Source organism: Taudactylus pleione, unplaced genomic scaffold (genome assembly GCF_031769625.1).
Source record: "Taudactylus pleione unplaced genomic scaffold, aTauple2 ptg000317l, whole genome shotgun sequence".
NCBI classification, from domain to species: Eukaryota; Metazoa; Chordata; class Amphibia; order Anura; family Myobatrachidae; genus Taudactylus; species Taudactylus pleione.
In genome coordinates, this window is record NW_028284718.1 from 3,998,304 (window position 1) to 4,021,526 (window position 23,223).

At 32.8% G+C, this 23,223-nt stretch overlaps 15 non-coding genes across 15 annotated transcripts; all 15 read left to right on the forward strand.

The window, feature by feature from the left end:
• The first annotated feature begins 469 nt into the window (after nt 1-469).
• On the forward strand, nt 470-541 carry TRNAP-AGG (transfer RNA proline (anticodon AGG)). Its single transcript has one exon. It is a non-coding gene; the product is annotated as a tRNA-Pro (tRNA).
• A 1,217-nt stretch (nt 542-1,758) lies between these two features.
• TRNAP-AGG (transfer RNA proline (anticodon AGG)) lies at nt 1,759-1,830 on the forward strand. The gene has a single exon. It is a non-coding gene; the product is annotated as a tRNA-Pro (tRNA).
• A 1,217-nt stretch (nt 1,831-3,047) lies between these two features.
• On the forward strand, nt 3,048-3,119 carry TRNAP-AGG (transfer RNA proline (anticodon AGG)). The gene has a single exon. It is a non-coding gene; the product is annotated as a tRNA-Pro (tRNA).
• A 1,217-nt stretch (nt 3,120-4,336) lies between these two features.
• TRNAP-AGG (transfer RNA proline (anticodon AGG)) lies at nt 4,337-4,408 on the forward strand. The gene has a single exon. It is a non-coding gene; the product is annotated as a tRNA-Pro (tRNA).
• Nucleotides 4,409-5,625: 1,217 nt separating this feature from the next.
• Nucleotides 5,626-5,697, forward strand: TRNAP-AGG (transfer RNA proline (anticodon AGG)). The gene has a single exon. It is a non-coding gene; the product is annotated as a tRNA-Pro (tRNA).
• Nucleotides 5,698-6,914: 1,217 nt separating this feature from the next.
• On the forward strand, nt 6,915-6,986 carry TRNAP-AGG (transfer RNA proline (anticodon AGG)). The gene has a single exon. It is a non-coding gene; the product is annotated as a tRNA-Pro (tRNA).
• Nucleotides 6,987-8,203: 1,217 nt separating this feature from the next.
• TRNAP-AGG (transfer RNA proline (anticodon AGG)) lies at nt 8,204-8,275 on the forward strand. The gene has a single exon. It is a non-coding gene; the product is annotated as a tRNA-Pro (tRNA).
• Nucleotides 8,276-9,492: 1,217 nt separating this feature from the next.
• TRNAP-AGG (transfer RNA proline (anticodon AGG)) lies at nt 9,493-9,564 on the forward strand. The gene has a single exon. It is a non-coding gene; the product is annotated as a tRNA-Pro (tRNA).
• A 1,217-nt stretch (nt 9,565-10,781) lies between these two features.
• Nucleotides 10,782-10,853, forward strand: TRNAP-AGG (transfer RNA proline (anticodon AGG)). Its single transcript has one exon. It is a non-coding gene; the product is annotated as a tRNA-Pro (tRNA).
• Nucleotides 10,854-12,070: 1,217 nt separating this feature from the next.
• Nucleotides 12,071-12,142, forward strand: TRNAP-AGG (transfer RNA proline (anticodon AGG)). Its single transcript has one exon. It is a non-coding gene; the product is annotated as a tRNA-Pro (tRNA).
• Nucleotides 12,143-13,359: 1,217 nt separating this feature from the next.
• On the forward strand, nt 13,360-13,431 carry TRNAP-AGG (transfer RNA proline (anticodon AGG)). The gene has a single exon. It is a non-coding gene; the product is annotated as a tRNA-Pro (tRNA).
• A 1,217-nt stretch (nt 13,432-14,648) lies between these two features.
• TRNAP-AGG (transfer RNA proline (anticodon AGG)) lies at nt 14,649-14,720 on the forward strand. Its single transcript has one exon. It is a non-coding gene; the product is annotated as a tRNA-Pro (tRNA).
• Nucleotides 14,721-15,937: 1,217 nt separating this feature from the next.
• Nucleotides 15,938-16,009, forward strand: TRNAP-AGG (transfer RNA proline (anticodon AGG)). The gene has a single exon. It is a non-coding gene; the product is annotated as a tRNA-Pro (tRNA).
• Nucleotides 16,010-18,512: 2,503 nt separating this feature from the next.
• On the forward strand, nt 18,513-18,584 carry TRNAP-AGG (transfer RNA proline (anticodon AGG)). Its single transcript has one exon. It is a non-coding gene; the product is annotated as a tRNA-Pro (tRNA).
• A 1,217-nt stretch (nt 18,585-19,801) lies between these two features.
• Nucleotides 19,802-19,873, forward strand: TRNAP-AGG (transfer RNA proline (anticodon AGG)). Its single transcript has one exon. It is a non-coding gene; the product is annotated as a tRNA-Pro (tRNA).
• The last annotated feature ends 3,350 nt before the right edge of the window (nt 19,874-23,223 follow it).

Sequence of the window (23,223 nt, forward strand, 5' to 3'; positions counted from 1 at the left end):
AACTATCAATAGAATCTTACGAAAACATTTTAGTTGTACTACAAATAAGAGCATACTTATTAAAATTTCAACCGTATTGTGGTATATCAGGAAAACTGCAGGTTCCCTTCTGTCTAGATAGCTTTGAATGTTTTAAAAGAATAGTCTCACTTTGAAACACAAAAAGTTCAAAAATGAAATTGCAAGGTATTCTTTTGCCTTTCTTCTGTGTCTGGAAGCATGATTTGTACATTGCATATGACAAGTCTTTAGCTTCATCCATGAGAGAAGTCCAAACTCTGTAGGCACTCACAAATCTTGTCCCTGCACTTTTCCTATATGCATACCTTAGAAAACTATCTACTGGACCATAAGGAAATATTTTATTTCTACAAATTCATTTTTACATAAATGTATATGGTGTTTTAAAAACAAAAAGCTATTTTCTAAAAATCAATTGGAAAATCCAAAGAAAAATCTTCAGGTAGGTGGCTCGTTGGTCTAGGGGTATGATTCTCGCTTAGGGTGCGAGAGGTCTCGGGTTCAAATCCCGGACGAGCCCAAATTTTCAGATTCTTTGAAATGGTTCTATTATCTTATTGTAGTCAATTTCCTGAGTGAATTTCAACTGAATGTTGTTTTTTCAAAACTCTCAAAATAGATTGTATTTACTAATTTGCACAATTGAATTTAGTGGTTTGTCAAACTGCTAAAATTATTTGTAAGTACTTATCTGCACACAGCATGTGACATGTCTTGGGTTTTATCCATCAGAAAAACTCTGCTGGGCATCATAAAACTTTGCACAGCAATTTTCAAGCAAGTATACTTAGAAAATTATTGACTATTAGGAAATATTTTATTTATGCTAATATTTCCTCCTTGTACACATTAGTGACTGCTTTAAAATAATATAATTTTCACACAAAATTGGTTAAGATATCAAATAAAACATGGTTACTTGAAGATTCTATGATTTTCGTTTTGGGCGCGACAGGTCCCTGGTTCAATTCCCTGATGAGCCCTCTCTTTCTTTTTACGGTGCATCTCATGGTTTATATATATCTGATTTTCTCAATTGGCTAAGTCAATAGCATCAACTGAGTTTTGTTTTTGCCATTCTCCCAATAGAATTTGTACATACTTATGAATCTTGCCTTCATCATTTTCCTATTGCCTTTCTTCTATTTATGCATGATTTACACATAGCTTTTTACAAGTCTTGGGTTTTATCGATCAGACAAGTCCAAACTCTGTCGCCATTTTTATATCTTGTCACTGCACTTTCCAAATAAGCACACATAGAAAACTATCAATAGAATCTTACGAAAACATTTTAGTTGTACTACAAATAAGAGCATACTTATTCAAATTTCAACCGTATTGTGGAATATCAGGAAAACTGCAGGTTCCCTTCTGTCTAGATAGCTTTGAATGTTTTAAAAGAATAGTCTCACTTTGAAACACAAAAAGTTCAAAAATTAAATTGCAAGGTATTCTTTTGCCTTTCTTCTGTGTCTGGAAGCATGATTTGTACATTGCATATGACAAGTCTTTAGCTTCATCCATGAGAGAAGTCCAAACTCTGTAGGCACTCACAAATCTTGTCCCTGCACTTTTTCTATATGCATACCTTAGAAAACTATCTACTGGACCATAAGGAAATATTTTATTTATTCTACAAATTCATTTTTACATAAATGTATATGGTGTTTTAAAAACGAAAAGCTATTTTCTAAAAATCAATTGAAAAATCCAAAGAAAAATCTTCAGGTAGGTGGCTCATTGGTCTAGGGGTATGATTCTTGCCTAGGGTGCGAGAGGTCCCGGGTTCAAATCCCGGACGAGCCCAAATTTTCAGATTTTTTGAAATGGTTCTATTATCTTATTGTAGTCAATTTCCTGAGTGAATTTCAACTGAATGTTGTTTTTTCAAAACTCTCAAAATAGATTGTATTTACTAATTTGCACAATTGAATTTTGTTTTTAGTCAAACTGCTAAAATTATTTGTAAGGACTTATCTGCACACAGCATGTGACATGTCTTGGGTTTTATCCATCAGAAAAACTCTGCTGGGCATCATAAAACTTTGCACAGCAATTTTCAAGCAAGTATACTTAGAAAATTATTGACTATTAGGAAATATTTTATTTATGCTAATATTTCCTCCTTGTACACATTAGTGACTGCTTTAAAATAATATAATTTTCACATAAAATTGGTTAAGTTATCAAATAAAACATGCTTACTTGATGATTCTATGATTTTCGTTTTGGGCGCGACAGGTCCCTGGTTCAATTCCCTGACGAGCCCTCTCTTTCTTTTTACGGTGCATCTCATGGTTTATATATATCTGATTTTCTCAATTGGCTAAGTCAATAGCATCAACTGAGTTTTGTTTTTGCCATTCTCCCAATAGAATTTGTACATACTTATGAATCTTGCCTTCATCATTTTCCTATTGCCTTTCTTCTATTTATGCATGATTTACACATAGCTTTTTACAAGTCTTGGGTTTTATCGATCAGACAAGTCCAAACTCTGTCGCCATTTTTATATCTTGTCACTGCACTTTCCAAATAAGCACACATAGAAAACTATCAATAGAATCTTACGAAAACATTTTAGTTGTACTACAAATAAGAGCATACTTATTCAAATTTCAACCGTATTGTGGTATATCAGGAAAACTGCAGGTTCCCTTCTGTCTAGATAGCTTTGAATGTTTTAAAAGAATAGTCTCACTTTGAAACACAAAAAGTTAAAAAATGAAATTGCAAGGTTTTCTTTTGCCTTTCTTCTGTGTCTGGAAGCATGATTTGTACATTGCATATGACAAGTCTTTAGATTCGTCCATGAGAGAAGCCCAAACTCTGTAGGCACTCACAAATCTTGTCCCTGCACTTTTCCTATATGCATACCTTAGAAAACTATCTACTGGACCATAAGGAAATATTTTATTTATTCTACAAATTCATTTTTACATAAATGTATATGGTGTTTTAAAAACAAAAAGCTATTTTCTAAAAATCAATTGAAAAATCCAAAGAAAAATTTTCAGGTAGGTGGCTTGTTGGTCTAGGGGTATGATTCTCGCTTAGGGTTCGAGAGGTCCCGGGTTCAAATCCCGGATGAGCCCAAATTTTCAGATTCTTTGAAATGGTTCTATTATCTTATTGTAGTCAATTTCCTGAGTGAATTTCAACTGAATATTGTTTTTTCAAAACTCTCAAAATAGATTGTATTTACTAATTTGCACAATTGAATTTTGTTTTTTGTCAAACTGCTAAAATTATTTGTAAGTACTTATCTGCACACAGCATGTGACATGTCTTGGGTTTTATCCATCAGAAAAACTCTGCTGGGCATCATAAAACTTTGCACAGCAATTTTCAAGCAAGTATACTTAGAAAATTATTGACTATTAGGAAATATTTTATTTATGCTAATATTTCCTCCTTGTACACATTAGTGACTGCTTTAAAATAATATTATTTTCACGTAAAATTGGTTAAGTTATCAAATAAAACATGCTTACTTGATGATTCTATGATTTTCGTTTTGGGCGCGACAGGTCCCTGGTTCAATTCCCTGACGAGCCCTCTCTTTCTTTTTATGGTGCATCTCATGGTTTATATATATCTGATTTTCTCAATTGGCTAAGTCAATAGCATCAACTGAGTTTTGTTTTTGCCATTCTCCCAATAGAATTTGTACATACTTATGAATCTTGCCTTCAGCATTTTCCTATTGCCTTTCTTCTATTTATGCATGATTTACACATAGCTTTTTACAAGTCTTGGGTTTTATCGATCAGACAAGTCCAAACTCTGTCGCCATTTTTATATCTTGTCACTGCACTTTCCAAATAAGCACACATAGAAAACTATCAATAGAATCTTACGAAAACATTTTAGTTGTACTACAAATAAGAGCATACTTATTCAAATTTCAACCGTATTGTGGTATATCAGGAAAACTGCAGGTTCCCTTCTGTCTAGATAGCTTTGAATGTTTTAAAAGAATAGTCTCACTTTGAAACACAAAAAGTTAAAAAATGAAATTGCAAGGTTTTCTTTTGCCTTTCTTCTGTGTCTGGAAGCATGATTTGTACATTGCATATGACAAGTCTTTAGATTCGTCCATGAGAGAAGCCCAAACTCTGTAGGCACTCACAAATCTTGTCCCTGCACTTTTCCTATATGCATACCTTAGAAAACTATCTACTGGACCATAAGGAAATATTTTATTTATTCTACAAATTCATTTTTACATAAATGTATATGGTGTTTTAAAAACAAAAAGCTATTTTCTAAAAATCAATTGAAAAATCCAAAGAAAAATTTTCAGGTAGGTGGCTTGTTGGTCTAGGGGTATGATTCTCGCTTAGGGTTCGAGAGGTCCCGGGTTCAAATCCCGGATGAGCCCAAATTTTCAGATTCTTTGAAATGGTTCTATTATCTTATTGTAGTCAATTTCCTGAGTGAATTTCAACTGAATATTGTTTTTTCAAAACTCTCAAAATAGATTGTATTTACTAATTTGCACAATTGAATTTTGTTTTTTGTCAAACTGCTAAAATTATTTGTAAGTACTTATCTGCACACAGCATGTGACATGTCTTGGGTTTTATCCATCAGAAAAACTCTGCTGGGCATCATAAAACTTTGCACAGCAATTTTCAAGCAAGTATACTTAGAAAATTATTGACTATTAGGAAATATTTTATTTATGCTAATATTTCCTCCTTGTACACATTAGTGACTGCTTTAAAATAATATTATTTTCACGTAAAATTGGTTAAGTTATCAAATAAAACATGCTTACTTGATGATTCTATGATTTTCGTTTTGGGCGCGACAGGTCCCTGGTTCAATTCCCTGACGAGCCCTCTCTTTCTTTTTATGGTGCATCTCATGGTTTATATATATCTGATTTTCTCAATTGGCTAAGTCAATAGCATCAACTGAGTTTTGTTTTTGCCATTCTCCCAATAGAATTTGTACATACTTATGAATCTTGCCTTCATCATTTTCCTATTGCCTTTCTTCTATTTATGCATGATTTACACATAGCTTTTTACAAGTCTTGGGTTTTATCGATCAGACAAGTCCAAACTCTGTCGCCATTTTTATATCTTGTCACTGCACTTTCCAAATAAGCACACATAGAAAACTATCAATAGAATCTTACGAAAACATTTTAGTTGTACTACAAATAAGAGCATACTTATTCAAATTTCAACCGTATTGTGGTATATCAGGAAAACTGCAGGTTCCCTTCTGTCTAGATAGCTTTGAATGTTTTAAAAGAATAGTCTCACTTTGAAACACAAAAAGTTAAAAAATGAAATTGCAAGGTTTTCTTTTGCCTTTCTTCTGTGTCTGGAAGCATGATTTGTACATTGCATATGACAAGTCTTTAGATTCGTCCATGAGAGAAGCCCAAACTCTGTAGGCACTCACAAATCTTGTCCCTGCACTTTTCCTATATGCATACCTTAGAAAACTATCTACTGGACCATAAGGAAATATTTTATTTATTCTACAAATTCATTTTTACATAAATGTATATGGTGTTTTAAAAACAAAAAGCTATTTTCTAAAAATCAATTGAAAAATCCAAAGAAAAATCTTCAGGTAGGTGGCTTGTTGGTCTAGGGGTATGATTCTCGCTTAGGGTTCGAGAGGTCCCGGGTTCAAATCCCGGATGAGCCCAAATTTTCAGATTCTTTGAAATGGTTCTATTATCTTATTGTAGTCAATTTCCTGAGTGAATTTCAACTGAATATTGTTTTTTCAAAACTCTCAAAATAGATTGTATTTACTAATTTGCACAATTGAATTTTGTTTTTTGTCAAACTGCTAAAATTATTTGTAAGTACTTATCTGCACACAGCATGTGACATGTCTTGGGTTTTATCCATCAGAAAAACTCTGCTGGGCATCATAAAACTTTGCACAGCAATTTTCAAGCAAGTATACTTAGAAAATTATTGACTATTAGGAAATATTTTATTTATGCTAATATTTCCTCCTTGTACACATTAGTGACTGCTTTAAAATAATATTATTTTCACGTAAAATTGGTTAAGTTATCAAATAAAACATGCTTACTTGATGATTCTATGATTTTCGTTTTGGGCGCGACAGGTCCCTGGTTCAATTCCCTGACGAGCCCTCTCTTTCTTTTTACGGTGCATCTCATGGTTTATATATATCTGATTTTCTCAATTGGCTAAGTCAATAGCATCAACTGAGTTTTGTTTTTGCCATTCTCCCAATAGAATTTGTACATACTTATGAATCTTGCCTTCATCATTTTCCTATTGCCTTTCTTCTATTTATGCATGATTTACACATAGCTTTTTACAAGTCTTGGGTTTTATCGATCAGACAAGTCCAAACTCTGTCGCCATTTTTATATCTTGTCACTGCACTTTCCAAATAAGCACACATAGAAAACTATCAATAGAATCTTACGAAAACATTTTAGTTGTACTACAAATAAGAGCATACTTATTCAAATTTCAACCGTATTGTGGTATATCAGGAAAACTGCAGGTTCCCTTCTGTCTAGATAGCTTTGAATGTTTTAAAAGAATAGTCTCACTTTGAAACACAAAAAGTTAAAAAATGAAATTGCAAGGTTTTCTTTTGCCTTTCTTCTGTGTCTGGAAGCATGATTTGTACATTGCATATGACAAGTCTTTAGATTCGTCCATGAGAGAAGCCCAAACTCTGTAGGCACTCACAAATCTTGTCCCTGCACTTTTCCTATATGCATACCTTAGAAAACTATCTACTGGACCATAAGGAAATATTTTATTTATTCTACAAATTCATTTTTACATAAATGTATATGGTGTTTTAAAAACAAAAAGCTATTTTCTAAAAATCAATTGAAAAATCCAAAGAAAAATCTTCAGGTAGGTGGCTTGTTGGTCTAGGGGTATGATTCTCGCTTAGGGTTCGAGAGGTCCCGGGTTCAAATCCCGGATGAGCCCAAATTTTCAGATTCTTTGAAATGGTTCTATTATCTTATTGTAGTCAATTTCCTGAGTGAATTTCAACTGAATATTGTTTTTTCAAAACTCTCAAAATAGATTGTATTTACTAATTTGCACAATTGAATTTTGTTTTTTGTCAAACTGCTAAAATTATTTGTAAGTACTTATCTGCACACAGCATGTGACATGTCTTGGGTTTTATCCATCAGAAAAACTCTGCTGGGCATCATAAAACTTTGCACAGCAATTTTCAAGCAAGTATACTTAGAAAATTATTGACTATTAGGAAATATTTTATTTATGCTAATATTTCCTCCTTGTACACATTAGTGACTGCTTTAAAATAATATTATTTTCACGTAAAATTGGTTAAGTTATCAAATAAAACATGCTTACTTGATGATTCTTTGATTTTCATTTTGGGCGCGACAGGTCCCTGGTTCAATTCCCTGACGAGCCCTCTCTTTCTTTTTACGGTGCATCTCATGGTTTATATATATCTGATTTTCTCAATTGGCTAAGTCAATAGCATCAACTGGGTTTTGTTTTTGCCATACTCCCAATAGAATTTGTACATACTTATGAATCTTGCCTTCAGCATTTTCCTATTGCCTTTCTTCTATTTATGCATGATTTACACATAGCTTTTTACAAGTCTTGGGTTTTTTCGATCAGACAAGTCCAAACTCTGTCGCCATTTTTATATCTTGTCACTGCACTTTCCAAATAAGCACACATAGAAAACTATCAATAGAATCTTACGAAAACATTTTAGTTGTACTACAAATAAGAGCATACTTATTAAAATTTCAACCGTATTGTGGTATATCAGGAAAACTGCAGGTTCCCTTCTGTCTAGATAGCTTTGAATGTTTTAAAAGAATAGTCTCACTTTGAAACACAAAAAGTTCAAAAATGAAATTGCAAGGTATTCTTTTGCCTTTCTTCTGTGTCTGGAAGCATGATTTGTACATTGCGTATGACAAGTCTTTAGCTTCATCCATGAGAGAAGTCCAAACTCTGTAGGCACTCACAAATCTTGTCCCTGCACTTTTTCTATATGCATACCTTAGAAAACTAACTACTGGACCATAAGGAAATATTTTATTTATTCTACAAATTCATTTTTACATAAATGTATATGGTGTTTTAAAAACAAAAAGCTATTTTCTAAAAATCAATTGAAAAATCCAAAGAAAAATCTTCAGGTAGGTGGCTCGTTGGTCTAGGGGTATGATTCTCGCTTAGGGTTCGAGAGGTCCCGGGTTCAAATCCCGGACGAGCCCAAATTTTCAGATTCTTTGAAATGGTTCTATTATCTTATTGTAGTCAATTTCCTGAGTGAATTTCAACTGAATGTTGTTTTTTCAAAACTCTCAAAATAGATTGTATTTACTAATTTGCACAATTGAATTTTGTTTTTAGTCAAACTGCTAAAATTATTTGTAAGTACTTATCTGCACACAGCATGTGACATGTCTTGGGTTTTATCCATCAGAAAAACTCTGCTGGGCATCATAAAACTTTGCACAGCAATTTTCAAGCAAGTATACTTAGAAAATTAATGACTATTAGGAAATATTTTATTTATGCTAATATTTCCTCCTTGTACACATTAGTGACTGCTTTAAAATAATATAATTTTCACATAAAATTGGTTAAGATATCAAATAAAACATGCTTACTTGATGATTCTATGATTTTCGTTTTGGGCGCGACAGGTCCCTGGTTCAATTCCCTGACGAGCCCTCTCTTTCTTTTTACGGTGCATCTCATGGTTTATATATATCTGATTTTCTCAATTGGCTAAGTCAATAGCATCAACTGAGTTTTGTTTTTGCCATTCTCCCAATAGAATTTGTACATACTTATGAATCTTGCCTTCATCATTTTCCTATTGCCTTTCTTCTATTTATGCATGATTTACACATAGCTTTTTACAAGTCTTGGGTTTTATCGATCAGACAAGTCCAAACTCTGTTGCCATTTTTATATCTTGACACTGCACTTTCCAAATAAGCACACATAGAAAACTATCAATAGAATCTTACGAAAACATTTTAGTTGTACTACAAATAAGAGCATACTTATTAAAATTTCAACCGTATTGTGGTATATCAGGAAAACTGCAGGTTCCCTTCTGTCTAGATAGCTTTGAATGTTTTAAAAGAATAGTCTCACTTTGAAACACAAAAAGTTCAAAAATGAAATTGCAAGGTATTCTTTTGCCTTTCTTCTGTGTCTGGAAGCATGATTTGTACATTGCATATGACAAGTCTTTAGCTTCATCCATGAGAGAAGTCCAAACTCTGTAGGCACTCACAAATCTTGTCCCTGCACTTTTCCTATATGCATACCTTAGAAAACTATCTACTGGACCATAAGGAAATATTTTATTTATTCTACAAATTCATTTTTACATAAATGTATATGGTGTTTTAAAAACAAAAAGCTATTTTCTAAAAATCAATTGAAAAATCCAAAGAAAAATCTTCAGGTAGGTGGCTCGTTGGTCTAGGGGTATGATTCTTGCTTAGGGTGCGAGAGGTCCTGGGTTCAAATCCCGGACGAGCCCAAATTTTCAGATTCTTTGAAATGGTTCTATTATCTTATTGTAGTCAATTTCCTGAGTGAATTTCAACTGAATGTTGTTTTTTCAAAACTCTCAAAATAGATTGTATTTACTAATTTGCACAATTGAATTTAGTGTTTTGTCAAACTGCTAAAATTATTTGTAAGTACTTATCTGCACACAGCATGTGACATGTCTTGGGTTTTATCCATCAGAAAAACTCTGCTGGGCATCATAAAACTTTGCACAGCAATTTTCAAGCAAGTATACTTAGAAAATTATTGACTATTAGGAAATATTTTATTTATGCTAATATTTCCTCCTTGTACACATTAGTGACTGCTTTAAAATAATATAATTTTCACATAAAATTGGTTAAGATATCAAATAAAACATGCTTACTTGATGATTCTATGATTTTCGTTTTGGGCGCGACAGGTCCCTGGTTCAATTCCCTGACGAGCCCTCTCTTTCTTTTTATGGTGCATCTCATGGTTTATATATATCTGATTTTCTCAATTGGCTAAGTCAATAGCATCAACTGAGTTTTGTTTTTGCCATTCTCCCAATAGAATTTGTACATACTTATGAATCTTGCCTTCATCATTTTCCTATTGCCTTTCTTCTATTTATGCATGATTTACACATAGCTTTTTACAAGTCTTGGGTTTTATCGATCAGACAAGTCCAAACTCTGTCGCCATTTTTATATCTTGTCACTGCACTTTCCAAATAAGCACACATAGAAAACTATCAATAGAATCTTACGAAAACATTTTAGTTGTACTACAAATAAGAGCATACTTATTCAAATTTCAACCGTATTGTGGAATATCAGGAAAACTGCAGGTTCCCTTCTGTCTAGATAGCTTTGAATGTTTTAAAAGAATAGTCTCACTTTGAAACACAAAAAGTTTAAAAATGAAATTGCAAGGTTTTCTTTTGCCTTTCTTCTGTGTCTGGAAGCATGATTTGTACATTGCATATGACAAGTCTTTAGATTCGTCCATGAGAGAAGCCCAAACTCTGTAGGCACTCACAAATCTTGTCCCTGCACTTTTCCTATATGCATACCTTAGAAAACTATCTACTGGACCATAAGGAAATATTTTATTTATTCTACAAATTCATTTTTACATAAATGTATATGGTGTTTTAAAAACAAAAAGCTATTTTCTAAAAATCAATTGAAAAATCCAAAGAAAAATCTTCAGGTAGGTGGCTTGTTGGTCTAGGGGTATGATTCTCGCTTAGGGTTCGAGAGGTCCCGGGTTCAAATCCCGGATGAGCCCAAATTTTCAGATTCTTTGAAATGATTCTATTATCTTATTGTAGTCAATTTCCTGAGTGAATTTCAACTGAATATTGTTTTTTCAAAACTCTCAAAATAGATTGTATTTACTAATTTGCACAATTGAATTTTGTTTTTTGTCAAACTGCTAAAATTATTTGTAAGTACTTATCTGCACACAGCATGTGACATGTCTTGGGTTTTATCCATCAGAAAAACTCTGCTGGGCATCATAAAACTTTGCACAGCAATTATCAAGCAAGTATACTTAGAAAATTATTGACTATTAGGAAATATTTTATTTATGCTAATATTTCCTCCTTGTACACATTAGTGACTGCTTTAAAATAATATTATTTTCACGTAAAATTGGTTAAGTTATCAAATAAAACATGCTTACTTGATGATTCTTTGATTTTCATTTTGGGCGCGACAGGTCCCTGGTTCAATTCCCTGACGAGCCCTCTCTTTCTGTTTACGGTGCATCTCATGGTTTATATATATCTGATTTTCTCAATTGGCTAAGTCAATAGCATCAACTGGGTTTTGTTTTTGCCATACTCCCAATAGAATTTGTACATACTTATGAATCTTGCCTTCAGCATTTTCCTATTGCCTTTCTTCTATTTATGCATGATTTACACATAGCTTTTTACAAGTCTTGGGTTTTTTCGATCAGACAAGTCCAAACTCTGTCGCCATTTTTATATCTTGTCACTGCACTTTCCAAATAAGCACACATAGAAAACTATCAATAGAATCTTACGAAAACATTTTAGTTGTACTACAAATAAGAGCATACTTATTAAAATTTCAACCGTATTGTGGTATATCAGGAAAACTGCAGGTTCCCTTCTGTCTAGATAGCTTTGAATGTTTTAAAAGAATAGTCTCACTTTGAAACACAAAAAGTTCAAAAATGAAATTGCAAGGTATTCTTTTGCCTTTCTTCTGTGTCTGGAAGCATGATTTGTACATTGCATATGACAAGTCTTTAGCTTCATCCATGAGAGAAGTCCAAACTCTGTAGGCACTCACAAATCTTGTCCCTGCACTTTTTCTATATGCATACCTTAGAAAACTAACTACTGGACCATAAGGAAATATTTTATTTATTCTACAAATTCATTTTTACATAAATGTATATGGTGTTTTAAAAACAAAAAGCTATTTTCTAAAAATCAATTGAAAAATCCAAAGAAAAATCTTCAGGTAGGTGGCTCGTTGGTCTAGGGGTATGATTCTCGCTTAGGGTTCGAGAGGTCCCGGGTTCAAATCCCGGACGAGCCCAAATTTTCAGATTCTTTGAAATGGTTCTATTATCTTATTGTAGTCAATTTCCTGAGTGAATTTCAACTGAATGTTGTTTTTTCAAAACTCTCAAAATAGATTGTATTTACTAATTTGCACAATTGAATTTTGTTTTTAGTCAAACTGCTAAAATTATTTGTAAGTACTTATCTGCACACAGCATGTGACATGTCTTGGGTTTTATCCATCAGAAAAACTCTGCTGGGCATCATAAAACTTTGCACAGCAATTTTCAAGCAAGTATACTTAGAAAATTAATGACTATTAGGAAATATTTTATTTATGCTAATATTTCCTCCTTGTACACATTAGTGACTGCTTTAAAATAATATAATTTTCACATAAAATTGGTTAAGATATCAAATAAAACATGCTTACTTGATGATTCTATGATTTTCGTTTTGGGCGCGACAGGTCCCTGGTTCAATTCCCTGACGAGCCCTCTCTTTCTTTTTACGGTGCATCTCATGGTTTATATATATCTGATTTTCTCAATTGGCTAAGTCAATAGCATCAACTGAGTTTTGTTTTTGCCATTCTCCCAATAGAATTTGTACATACTTATGAATCTTGCCTTCATCATTTTCCTATTGCCTTTCTTCTATTTATGCATGATTTACACATAGCTTTTTACAAGTCTTGGGTTTTATCGATCAGACAAGTCCAAACTCTGTTGCCATTTTTATATCTTGACACTGCACTTTCCAAATAAGCACACATAGAAAACTATCAATAGAATCTTACGAAAACATTTTAGTTGTACTACAAATAAGAGCATACTTATTCAAATTTCAACCGTATTGTGGTATATCAGGAAAACTGCAGGTTCCCTTCTGTCTAGATAGCTTTGAATGTTTTAAAAGAATAGTCTCACTTTGAAACACAAAAAGTTCAAAAATGAAATTGCAAGGTATTCTTTTGCCTTTCTTCTGTGTCTGGAAGCATGATTTGTACATTGCATATGACAAGTCTTTAGCTTCATCCATGAGAGAAGTCCAAACTCTGTAGGCACTCACAAATCTTGTCCCTGCACTTTTCCTATATGCATACCTTAGAAAACTATCTACTGGACCATAAGGAAATATTTTATTTATTCTACAAATTCATTTTTACATAAATGTATATGGTGTTTTAAAAACAAAAAGCTATTTTCTAAAAATCAATTGAAAAATCCAAAGAAAAATCTTCAGGTAGGTGGCTCGTTGGTCTAGGGGTATGATTCTTGCTTAGGGTGCGAGAGGTCCTGGGTTCAAATCCCGGACGAGCCCAAATTTTCAGATTCTTTGAAATGGTTCTATTATCTTATTGTAGTCAATTTCCTGAGTGAATTTCAACTGAATGTTGTTTTTTCAAAACTCTCAAAATAGATTGTATTTACTAATTTGCACAATTGAATTTAGTGTTTTGTAAAACTGCTAAAATTATTTGTAAGTACTTATCTGCACACAGCATGTGACATGTCTTGGGTTTTATCCATCAGAAAAACTCTGCTGGGCATCATAAAACTTTGCACAGCAATTTTCAAGCAAGTATACTTAGAAAATTATTGACTATTAGGAAATATTTTATTTATGCTAATATTTCCTCCTTGTACACATTAGTGACTGCTTTAAAATAATATAATTTTCACATAAAATTGGTTAAGATATCAAATAAAACATGCTTACTTGATGATTCTATGATTTTCGTTTTGGGCGCGACAGGTCCCTGGTTCAATTCCCTGACGAGCCCTCTCTTTCTTTTTATGGTGCATCTCATGGTTTATATATATCTGATTTTCTCAATTGGCTAAGTCAATAGCATCAACTGAGTTTTGTTTTTGCCATTCTCCCAATAGAATTTGTACATACTTATGAATCTTGCCTTCATCATTTTCCTATTGCCTTTCTTCTATTTATGCATGATTTACACATAGCTTTTTACAAGTCTTGGGTTTTATCGATCAGACAAGTCCAAACTCTGTCGCCATTTTTATATCTTGTCACTGCACTTTCCAAATAAGCACACATAGAAAACTATCAATAGAATCTTACGAAAACATTTTAGTTGTACTACAAATAAGAGCATACTTATTCAAATTTCAACCGTATTGTGGAATATCAGGAAAACTGCAGGTTCCCTTCTGTCTAGATAGCTTTGAATGTTTTAAAAGAATAGTCTCACTTTGAAACACAAAAAGTTAAAAAATGAAATTGCAAGGTTTTCTTTTGCCTTTCTTCTGTGTCTGGAAGCATGATTTGTACATTGCATATGACAAGTCTTTAGATTCGTCCATGAGAGAAGCCCAAACTCTGTAGGCACTCACAAATCTTGTCCCTGCACTTTTCCTATATGCATACCTTAGAAAACTATCTACTGGACCATAAGGAAATATTTTATTTATTCTACAAATTCATTTTTACATAAATGTATATGGTGTTTTAAAAACAAAAAGCTATTTTCTAAAAATCAATTGAAAAATCCAAAGAAAAATCTTCAGGTAGGTGGCTTGTTGGTCTAGGGGTATGATTCTCGCTTAGGGTTCGAGAGGTCCCGGGTTCAAATCCCGGATGAGCCCAAATTTTCAGATTCTTTGAAATGATTCTATTATCTTATTGTAGTCAATTTCCTGAGTGAATTTCAACTGAATATTGTTTTTTCAAAACTCTCAAAATAGATTGTATTTACTAATTTGCACAATTGAATTTTGTTTTTTGTCAAACTGCTAAAATTATTTGTAAGTACTTATCTGCACACAGCATGTGACATGTCTTGGGTTTTATCCATCAGAAAAACTCTGCTGGGCATCATAAAACTTTGCACAGCAATTTTCAAGCAAGTATACTTAGAAAATTATTGACTATTAGGAAATATTTTATTTATGCTAATATTTCCTCCTTGTACACATTAGTGACTGCTTTAAAATAATATTATTTTCACGTAAAATTGGTTAAGTTATCAAATAAAACATGCTTACTTGATGATTCTTTGATTTTCATTTTGGGCGCGACAGGTCCCTGGTTCAATTCCCTGACGAGCCCTCTCTTTCTGTTTACGGTGCATCTCATGGTTTATATATATCTGATTTTCTCAATTGGCTAAGTCAATAGCATCAACTGGGTTTTGTTTTTGCCATACTCCCAATAGAATTTGTACATACTTATGAATCTTGCCTTCAGCATTTTCCTATTGCCTTTCTTCTATTTATGCATGATTTACACATAGCTTTTTACAAGTCTTGGGTTTTTTCGATCAGACAAGTCCAAACTCTGTCGCCATTTTTATATCTTGTCACTGCACTTTCCAAATAAGCACACATAGAAAACTATCAATAGAATCTTACGAAAACATTTTAGTTGTACTACAAATAAGAGCATACTTATTCAAATTTCAACCGTATTGTGGTATATCAGGAAAACTGCAGGTTCCCTTCTGTCTAGATAGCTTTGAATGTTTTAAAAGAATAGTCTCACTTTGAAACACAAAAAGTTCAAAAATGAAATTGCAAGGTATTCTTTTGCCTTTCTTCTGTGTCTGGAAGCATGATTTGTACATTGCATATGACAAGTCTTTAGCTTCATCCATGAGAGAAGTCCAAACTCTGTAGGCACTCACAAATCTTGTCCCTGCACTTTTTCTATATGCATACCTTAGAAAACTAACTACTGGACCATAAGGAAATATTTTATTTATTCTACAAATTCATTTTTACATAAATGTATATGGTGTTTTAAAAACAAAAAGCTATTTTCTAAAAATCAATTGAAAAATCCAAAGAAAAATCTTCAGGTAGGTGGCTCGTTGGTCTAGGGGTATGATTCTCGCTTAGGGTTCGAGAGGTCCCGGGTTCAAATCCCGGACGAGCCCAAATTTTCAGATTCTTTGAAATGGTTCTATTATCTTATTGTAGTCAATTTCCTGAGTGAATTTCAACTGAATGTTGTTTTTTCAAAACTCTCAAAATAGATTGTATTTACTAATTTGCACAATTGAATTTTGTTTTTAGTCAAACTGCTAAAATTATTTGTAAGTACTTATCTGCACACAGCATGTGACATGTCTTGGGTTTTATCCATCAGAAAAACTCTGCTGGGCATCATAAAACTTTGCACAGCAATTTTCAAGCAAGTATACTTAGAAAATTAATGACTATTAGGAAATATTTTATTTATGCTAATATTTCCTCCTTGTACACATTAGTGACTGCTTTAAAATAATATAATTTTCACATAAAATTGGTTAAGATATCAAATAAAACATGCTTACTTGATGATTCTATGATTTTCGTTTTGGGCGCGACAGGTCCCTGGTTCAATTCCCTGACGAGCCCTCTCTTTCTTTTTACGGTGCATCTCATGGTTTATATATATCTGATTTTCTCAATTGGCTAAGTCAATAGCATCAACTGAGTTTTGTTTTTGCCATTCTCCCAATAGAATTTGTACATACTTATGAATCTTGCCTTCATCATTTTCCTATTGCCTTTCTTCTATTTATGCATGATTTACACATAGCTTTTTACAAGTCTTGGGTTTTATCGATCAGACAAGTCCAAACTCTGTTGCCATTTTTATATCTTGACACTGCACTTTCCAAATAAGCACACATAGAAAACTATCAATAGAATCTTACGAAAACATTTTAGTTGTACTACAAATAAGAGCATACTTATTCAAATTTCAACCGTATTGTGGTATATCAGGAAAACTGCAGGTTCCCTTCTGTCTAGATAGCTTTGAATGTTTTAAAAGAATAGTCTCACTTTGAAACACAAAAAGTTCAAAAATGAAATTGCAAGGTATTCTTTTGCCTTTCTTCTGTGTCTGGAAGCATGATTTGTACATTGCATATGACAAGTCTTTAGCTTCATCCATGAGAGAAGTCCAAACTCTGTAGGCACTCACAAATCTTGTCCCTGCACTTTTCCTATATGCATACCTTAGAAAACTATCTACTGGACCATAAGGAAATATTTTATTTATTCTACAAATTCATTTTTACATAAATGTATATGGTGTTTTAAAAACAAAAAGCTATTTTCTAAAAATCAATTGAAAAATCCAAAGAAAAATCTTCAGGTAGGTGGCTCGTTGGTCTAGGGGTATGATTCTTGCTTAGGGTGCGAGAGGTCCTGGGTTCAAATCGCGGACGAGCCCAAATTTTCAGATTCTTTGAAATGGTTCTATTATCTTATTGTAGTCAATTTCCTGAGTGAATTTCAACTGAATGTTGTTTTTTCAAAACTCTCAAAATAGATTGTATTTACTAATTTGCACAATTGAATTTAGTGTTTTGTCAAACTGCTAAAATTATTTGTAAGTACTTATCTGCACACAGCATGTGACATGTCTTGGGTTTTATCCATCAGAAAAACTCTGCTGGGCATCATAAAACTTTGCACAGCAATTTTCAAGCAAGTATACTTAGAAAATTATTGACTATTAGGAAATATTTTATTTATGCTAATATTTCCTCATTGTACACATTAGTGACTGCTTTAAAATAATATAATTTTCACATAAAATTGGTTAAGATATCAAATAAAACATGCTTACTTGATGATTCTATGATTTTCGTTTTGGGCGCGACAGGTCCCTGGTTCAATTCCCTGACGAGCCCTCTCTTTCTTTTTACGGTGCATCTCATGGTTTATATATATCTGATTTTCTCAATTGGCTAAGTCAATAGCATCAACTGAGTTTTGTTTTTGCCATTCTCCCAATAGAATTTGTACATACTTATGAATCTTGCCTTCATCATTATCCTATTGCCTTTCTTCTATTTATGCATGATTTACACATAGCTTTTTACAAGTCTTGGGTTTTATCGATCAGACAAGTCCAAACTCTGTCGCCATTTTTATATCTTGACACTGCACTTTCCAAATAAGCACACATAGAAAACTATCAATAGAATCTTACGAAAACATTTTAGTTGTACTACAAATAAGAGCATACTTATTAAAATTTCAACCGTATTGTGGTATATCAGGAAAACTGCAGGTTCCCTTCTGTCTAGATAGCTTTGAATGTTTTAAAAGAATAGTCTCACTTTGAAACACAAAAAGTTCAAAAATGAAATTGCAAGGTATTCTTTTGCCTTTCTTCTGTGTCTGGAAGCATGATTTGTACATTGCATATGACAAGTCTTTAGCTTCATCCATGAGAGAAGTCCAAACTCTGTAGGCACTCACAAATCTTGTCCCTGCACTTTTCCTATATGCATACCTTAGAAAACTATCTACTGGACCATAAGGAAATATTTTATTTCTACAAATTCATTTTTACATAAATGTATATGGTGTTTTAAAAACAAAAAGCTATTTTCTAAAAATCAATTGGAAAATCCAAAGAAAAATCTTCAGGTAGGTGGCTCGTTGGTCTAGGGGTATGATTCTCGCTTAGGGTGCGAGAGGTCCCGGGTTCAAATCCCGGACGAGCCCAAATTTTCAGATTCTTTGAAATGGTTCTATTATCTTATTGTAATCAATTTCCTGAGTGAATTTCAACTGAATGTTGTTTTTTCAAAACTCTCAAAATAGATTGTATTTACTAATTTGCACAATTGAATTTAGTGGTTTGTCAAACTGCTAAAATTATTTGTAAGTACTTATCTGCACACAGCATGTGACATGTCTTGGGTTTTATCCATCAGAAAAACTCTGCTGGGCATCATAAAACTTTGCACAGCAATTTTCAAGCAAGTATACTTAGAAAATTATTGACTATTAGGAAATATTTTATTTATGCTAATATTTCCTCCTTGTACACATTAGTGACTGCTTTAAAATAATATAATTTTCACACAAAATTGGTTAAGATATCAAATAAAACATGCTTACTTGAAGATTCTATGATTTTCGTTTTGGGCGCGACAGGTCCCTGGTTCAATTCCCTGATGAGCCCTCTCTTTCTTTTTACGGTGCATCTCATGGTTTATATATATCTGATTTTCTCAATTGGCTAAGTCAATAGCATCAACTGAGTTTTGTTTTTGCCATTCTCCTAATAGAATTTGTACATACTTATGAATCTTGCCTTCATCATTTTCCTATTGCCTTTCTTCTATTTATGCATGATTTACACATAGCTTTTTACAAGTCTTGGGTTTTATCGATCAGACAAGTCCAAACTCTGTCGCCATTTTTATATCTTGTCACTGCACTTTCCAAATAAGCACACATAGAAAACTATCAATAGAATCTTACGAAAACATTTTAGTTGTACTACAAATAAGAGCATACTTATTCAAATTTCAACCGTATTGTGGAATATCAGGAAAACTGCAGGTTCCCTTCTGTCTAGATAGCTTTGAATGTTTTAAAAGAATAGTCTCACTTTGAAACACAAAAAGTTCAAAAATTAAATTGCAAGGTATTCTTTTGCCTTTCTTCTGTGTCTGGAAGCATGATTTGTACATTGCATATGACAAGTCTTTAGCTTCATTCATGAGAGAAGTCCAAACTCTGTAGGCACTCACAAATCTTGTCCCTGCACTTTTTCTATATGCATACCTTAGAAAACTATCTACTGGACCATAAGGAAATATTTTATTTATTCTACAAATTCATTTTTACATAAATGTATATGGTGTTTTAAAAACGAAAAGCTATTTTCTAAAAATCAATTGAAAAATCCAAAGAAAAATCTTCAGGTAGGTGGCTCATTGGTCTAGGGGTATGATTCTCGCCTAGGGTGCGAGAGGTCCCGGGTTCAAATCCCGGACGAGCCCAAATTTTCAGATTTTTTGAAATGGTTCTATTATCTTATTGTAGTCAATTTCCTGAGTGAATTTCAACTGAATGTTGTTTTTTCAAAACTCTCAAAATAGATTGTATTTACTAATTTGCACAATTGAATTTTGTTTTTAGTCAAACTGCTAAAATTATTTGTAAGGACTTATCTGCACACAGCATGTGACATGTCTTGGGTTTTATCCATCAGAAAAACTCTGCTGGGCATCATAAAACTTTGCACAGCAATTTTCAAGCAAGTATACTTAGAAAATTATTGACTATTAGGAAATATTTTATTTATGCTAATATTTCCTCCTTGTACACATTAGTGACTGCTTTAAAATAATATAATTTTCACATAAAATTGGTTAAGATATCAAATAAAACATGCTTACTTGATGATTCTATGACTTTTGTTTTGGGCGCGACAGGTCCCTGGTTCAATTCCCTGACGAGCCCTCTCTTTCTTTTTACGGTGCATCTCATGGTTTATATATATCTGATTTTCTCAATTGGCTAAGTCAATAGCATCAACTGAGTTTTGTTTTTGCCATACTCCCAATAGAATTTGTACATACTTATGAATCTTGCCTTCAGCATTTTCCTATTGCCTTTCTTCTATTTATGCATGATTTACACATAGCTTTTTACAAGTCTTGGGTTTTATCGATCAGACAAGTCCAAACTCTGTCGCCATTTTTATATCTTGTCACTGCACTTTCCAAATAAGCACACATAGAAAACTATCAATAGAATCTTACGAAAACATTTTAGTTGTACTACAAATAAGAGCATACTTATTAAAATTTCAACCGTATTGTGGTATATCAGGAAAACTGCAGGTTCCCTTCTGTCTAGATAGCTTTGAATGTTTTAAAGAATAGTCTCACTTTGAAACACAAAAAGTTCAAAAATGAAATTGCAAGGTATTCTTTTGCCTTTCTTCTGTGTCTGGAAGCATGATTTGTACATTTCATATGACAAGTCTTTAGCTTCATCCATGAGAGAAGTCCAAACTCTGTAGGCACTCACAAATCTTGTCCCTGCACTTTTTCTATATGCATACCTTAGAAAACTATCTACTGGACCATAAGGAAATATTTTATTTCTACAAATTAATTTTTACATAAATGTATATGGTGTTTTAAAAACAAAAAGCTATTTTCTAAAAATCAATTGAAAAATCCAAAGAAAAATCTTCAGGTAGGTGGCTCGTTGGTCTAGGGGTATGATTCTCGCTTAGGGTGCGAAAGGTCCCGGGTTCAAATCCCAGATGAGCCCAAATTTTCAGATTCTTTGAAATGGTTCTATTATCTTATTGTAGTCAATTTCCTGAGTGAATTTCAACTGAATGTTGTTTTTTCAAAACTCTCAAAATAGATTGTATTTACTAATTTGCACAATTGAATTTTGTTTTTTGTCAAACTGCTAAAATTATTTGTAAGTACTTATCTGCACACAGCATGTGACATGTCTTGGGTTTTATCCATCAGAAAAACTCTGCTGGGCATCATAAAACTTTGCACAGCAATTTTCAAGCAAGTATACTTAGAAAATTATTGACTATTAGGAAATATTTTATTTATGCTAATATTTCCTCCTTGTACACATTAGTGACTGCTTTAAAATAATATAATTTTCACATAAAATTGGTTAAGTTATCAAATAAAACATGCTTACTTGATGATTCTATGATTTTCGTTTTGGGCGCGACAGGTCCCTGGTTCAATTCCCTGACGAGCCCTCTCTTTCTTTTTACGGTGCATCTCATGGTTTATATATATCTGATTTTCTCAATTGGCTAAGTCAATAGCATCAACTGAGTTTTGTTTTTGCCATTCTCCCAATAGAATTTGTACATACTTATGAATCTTGCCTTCATCATTTTCCTATTGCCTTTCTTCTATTTATGCATGATTTACACATAGCTTTTTACAAGTCTTGGGTTTTATCGATCAGACAAGTCCAAACTCTGTCGCCATTTTTATATCTTGTCACTGCACTTTCCAAATAAGCACACATAGAAAACTATCAATAGAATCTTACGAAAACATTTTAGTTGTACTACAAATAAGAGCATACTTATTCAAATTTCAACCGTATTGTGGTATATCAGGAAAACTGCAGGTTCCCTTCTGTCTAGATAGCTTTGAATGTTTTAAAAGAATAGTCTCACTTTGAAACACAAAAAGTTAAAAAATGAAATTGCAAGGTTTTCTTTTGCCTTTCTTCTGTGTCTGGAAGCATGATTTGTACATTGCATATGACAAGTCTTTAGATTCGTCCATGAGAGAAGCCCAAACTCTGTAGGCACTCACAAATCTTGTCCCTGCACTTTTCCTATATGCATACCTTAGAAAACTATCTACTGGACCATAAGGAAATATTTTATTTATTCTACAAATTCATTTTTACATAAATGTATATGGTGTTTTAAAAACAAAAAGCTATTTTCTAAAAATCAATTGAAAAATCCAAAGAAAAATCTTCAGGTAGGTGGCTTGTTGGTCTAGGAGTATGATTTTCGCTTAGGGTGCGAAAGGTTCCGGGTTCAAATCCCGGATGAGCCCAAATTTTCAGATTCTTTGAAATGGTTCTATTATCTTATTGTAGTCAATTTCCTGAGTGAATTTCAACTGAATATTGTTTTTTCAAAACTCTCAAAATAGATTGTATTTACTAATTTGCACAATTGAATTTTGTTTTTTGTCAAACTGCTAAAATTATTTGTAAGTACTTATCTGCACACAGCATGTGACATGTCTTGGGTTTTATCCATCAGAAAAACTCTGCTGGGCATCATAAAACTTTGCACAGCAATTTTCAAGCAAGTATACTTAGAAAATTATTGACTATTAGGAAATATTTTATTTATGCTAATATTTCCTCCTTGTACACATTAGTGACTGCTTTAAAATAATATAATTTTCACATAAAATTGGTTAAGTTATCAAATAAAACATGCTTACTTGATGATTCTATGATTTTCGTTTTGGGCGCGACAGGTCCCTGGTTCAATTCCCTGACGAGCCCTCTCTTTCTTTTTACGGTGCATCTCATGGTTTATATATATCTGATTTTCTCAATTGGCTAAGTCAATAGCATCAACTGAGTTTTGTTTTTGCCATTCTCCCAATAGAATTTGTACATACTTATGAATCTTGCCTTCATCATTTTCCTATTGCCTTTCTTCTATTTATGCATGATTTACACATAGCTTTTTACAAGTCTTGGGTTTTATCGATCAGACAAGTCCAAACTCTGTCGCCATTTTTATATCTTGTCACTGCACTTTCCAAATAAGCACACATAGAAAACTATCAATAGAATCTTACGAAAACATTTT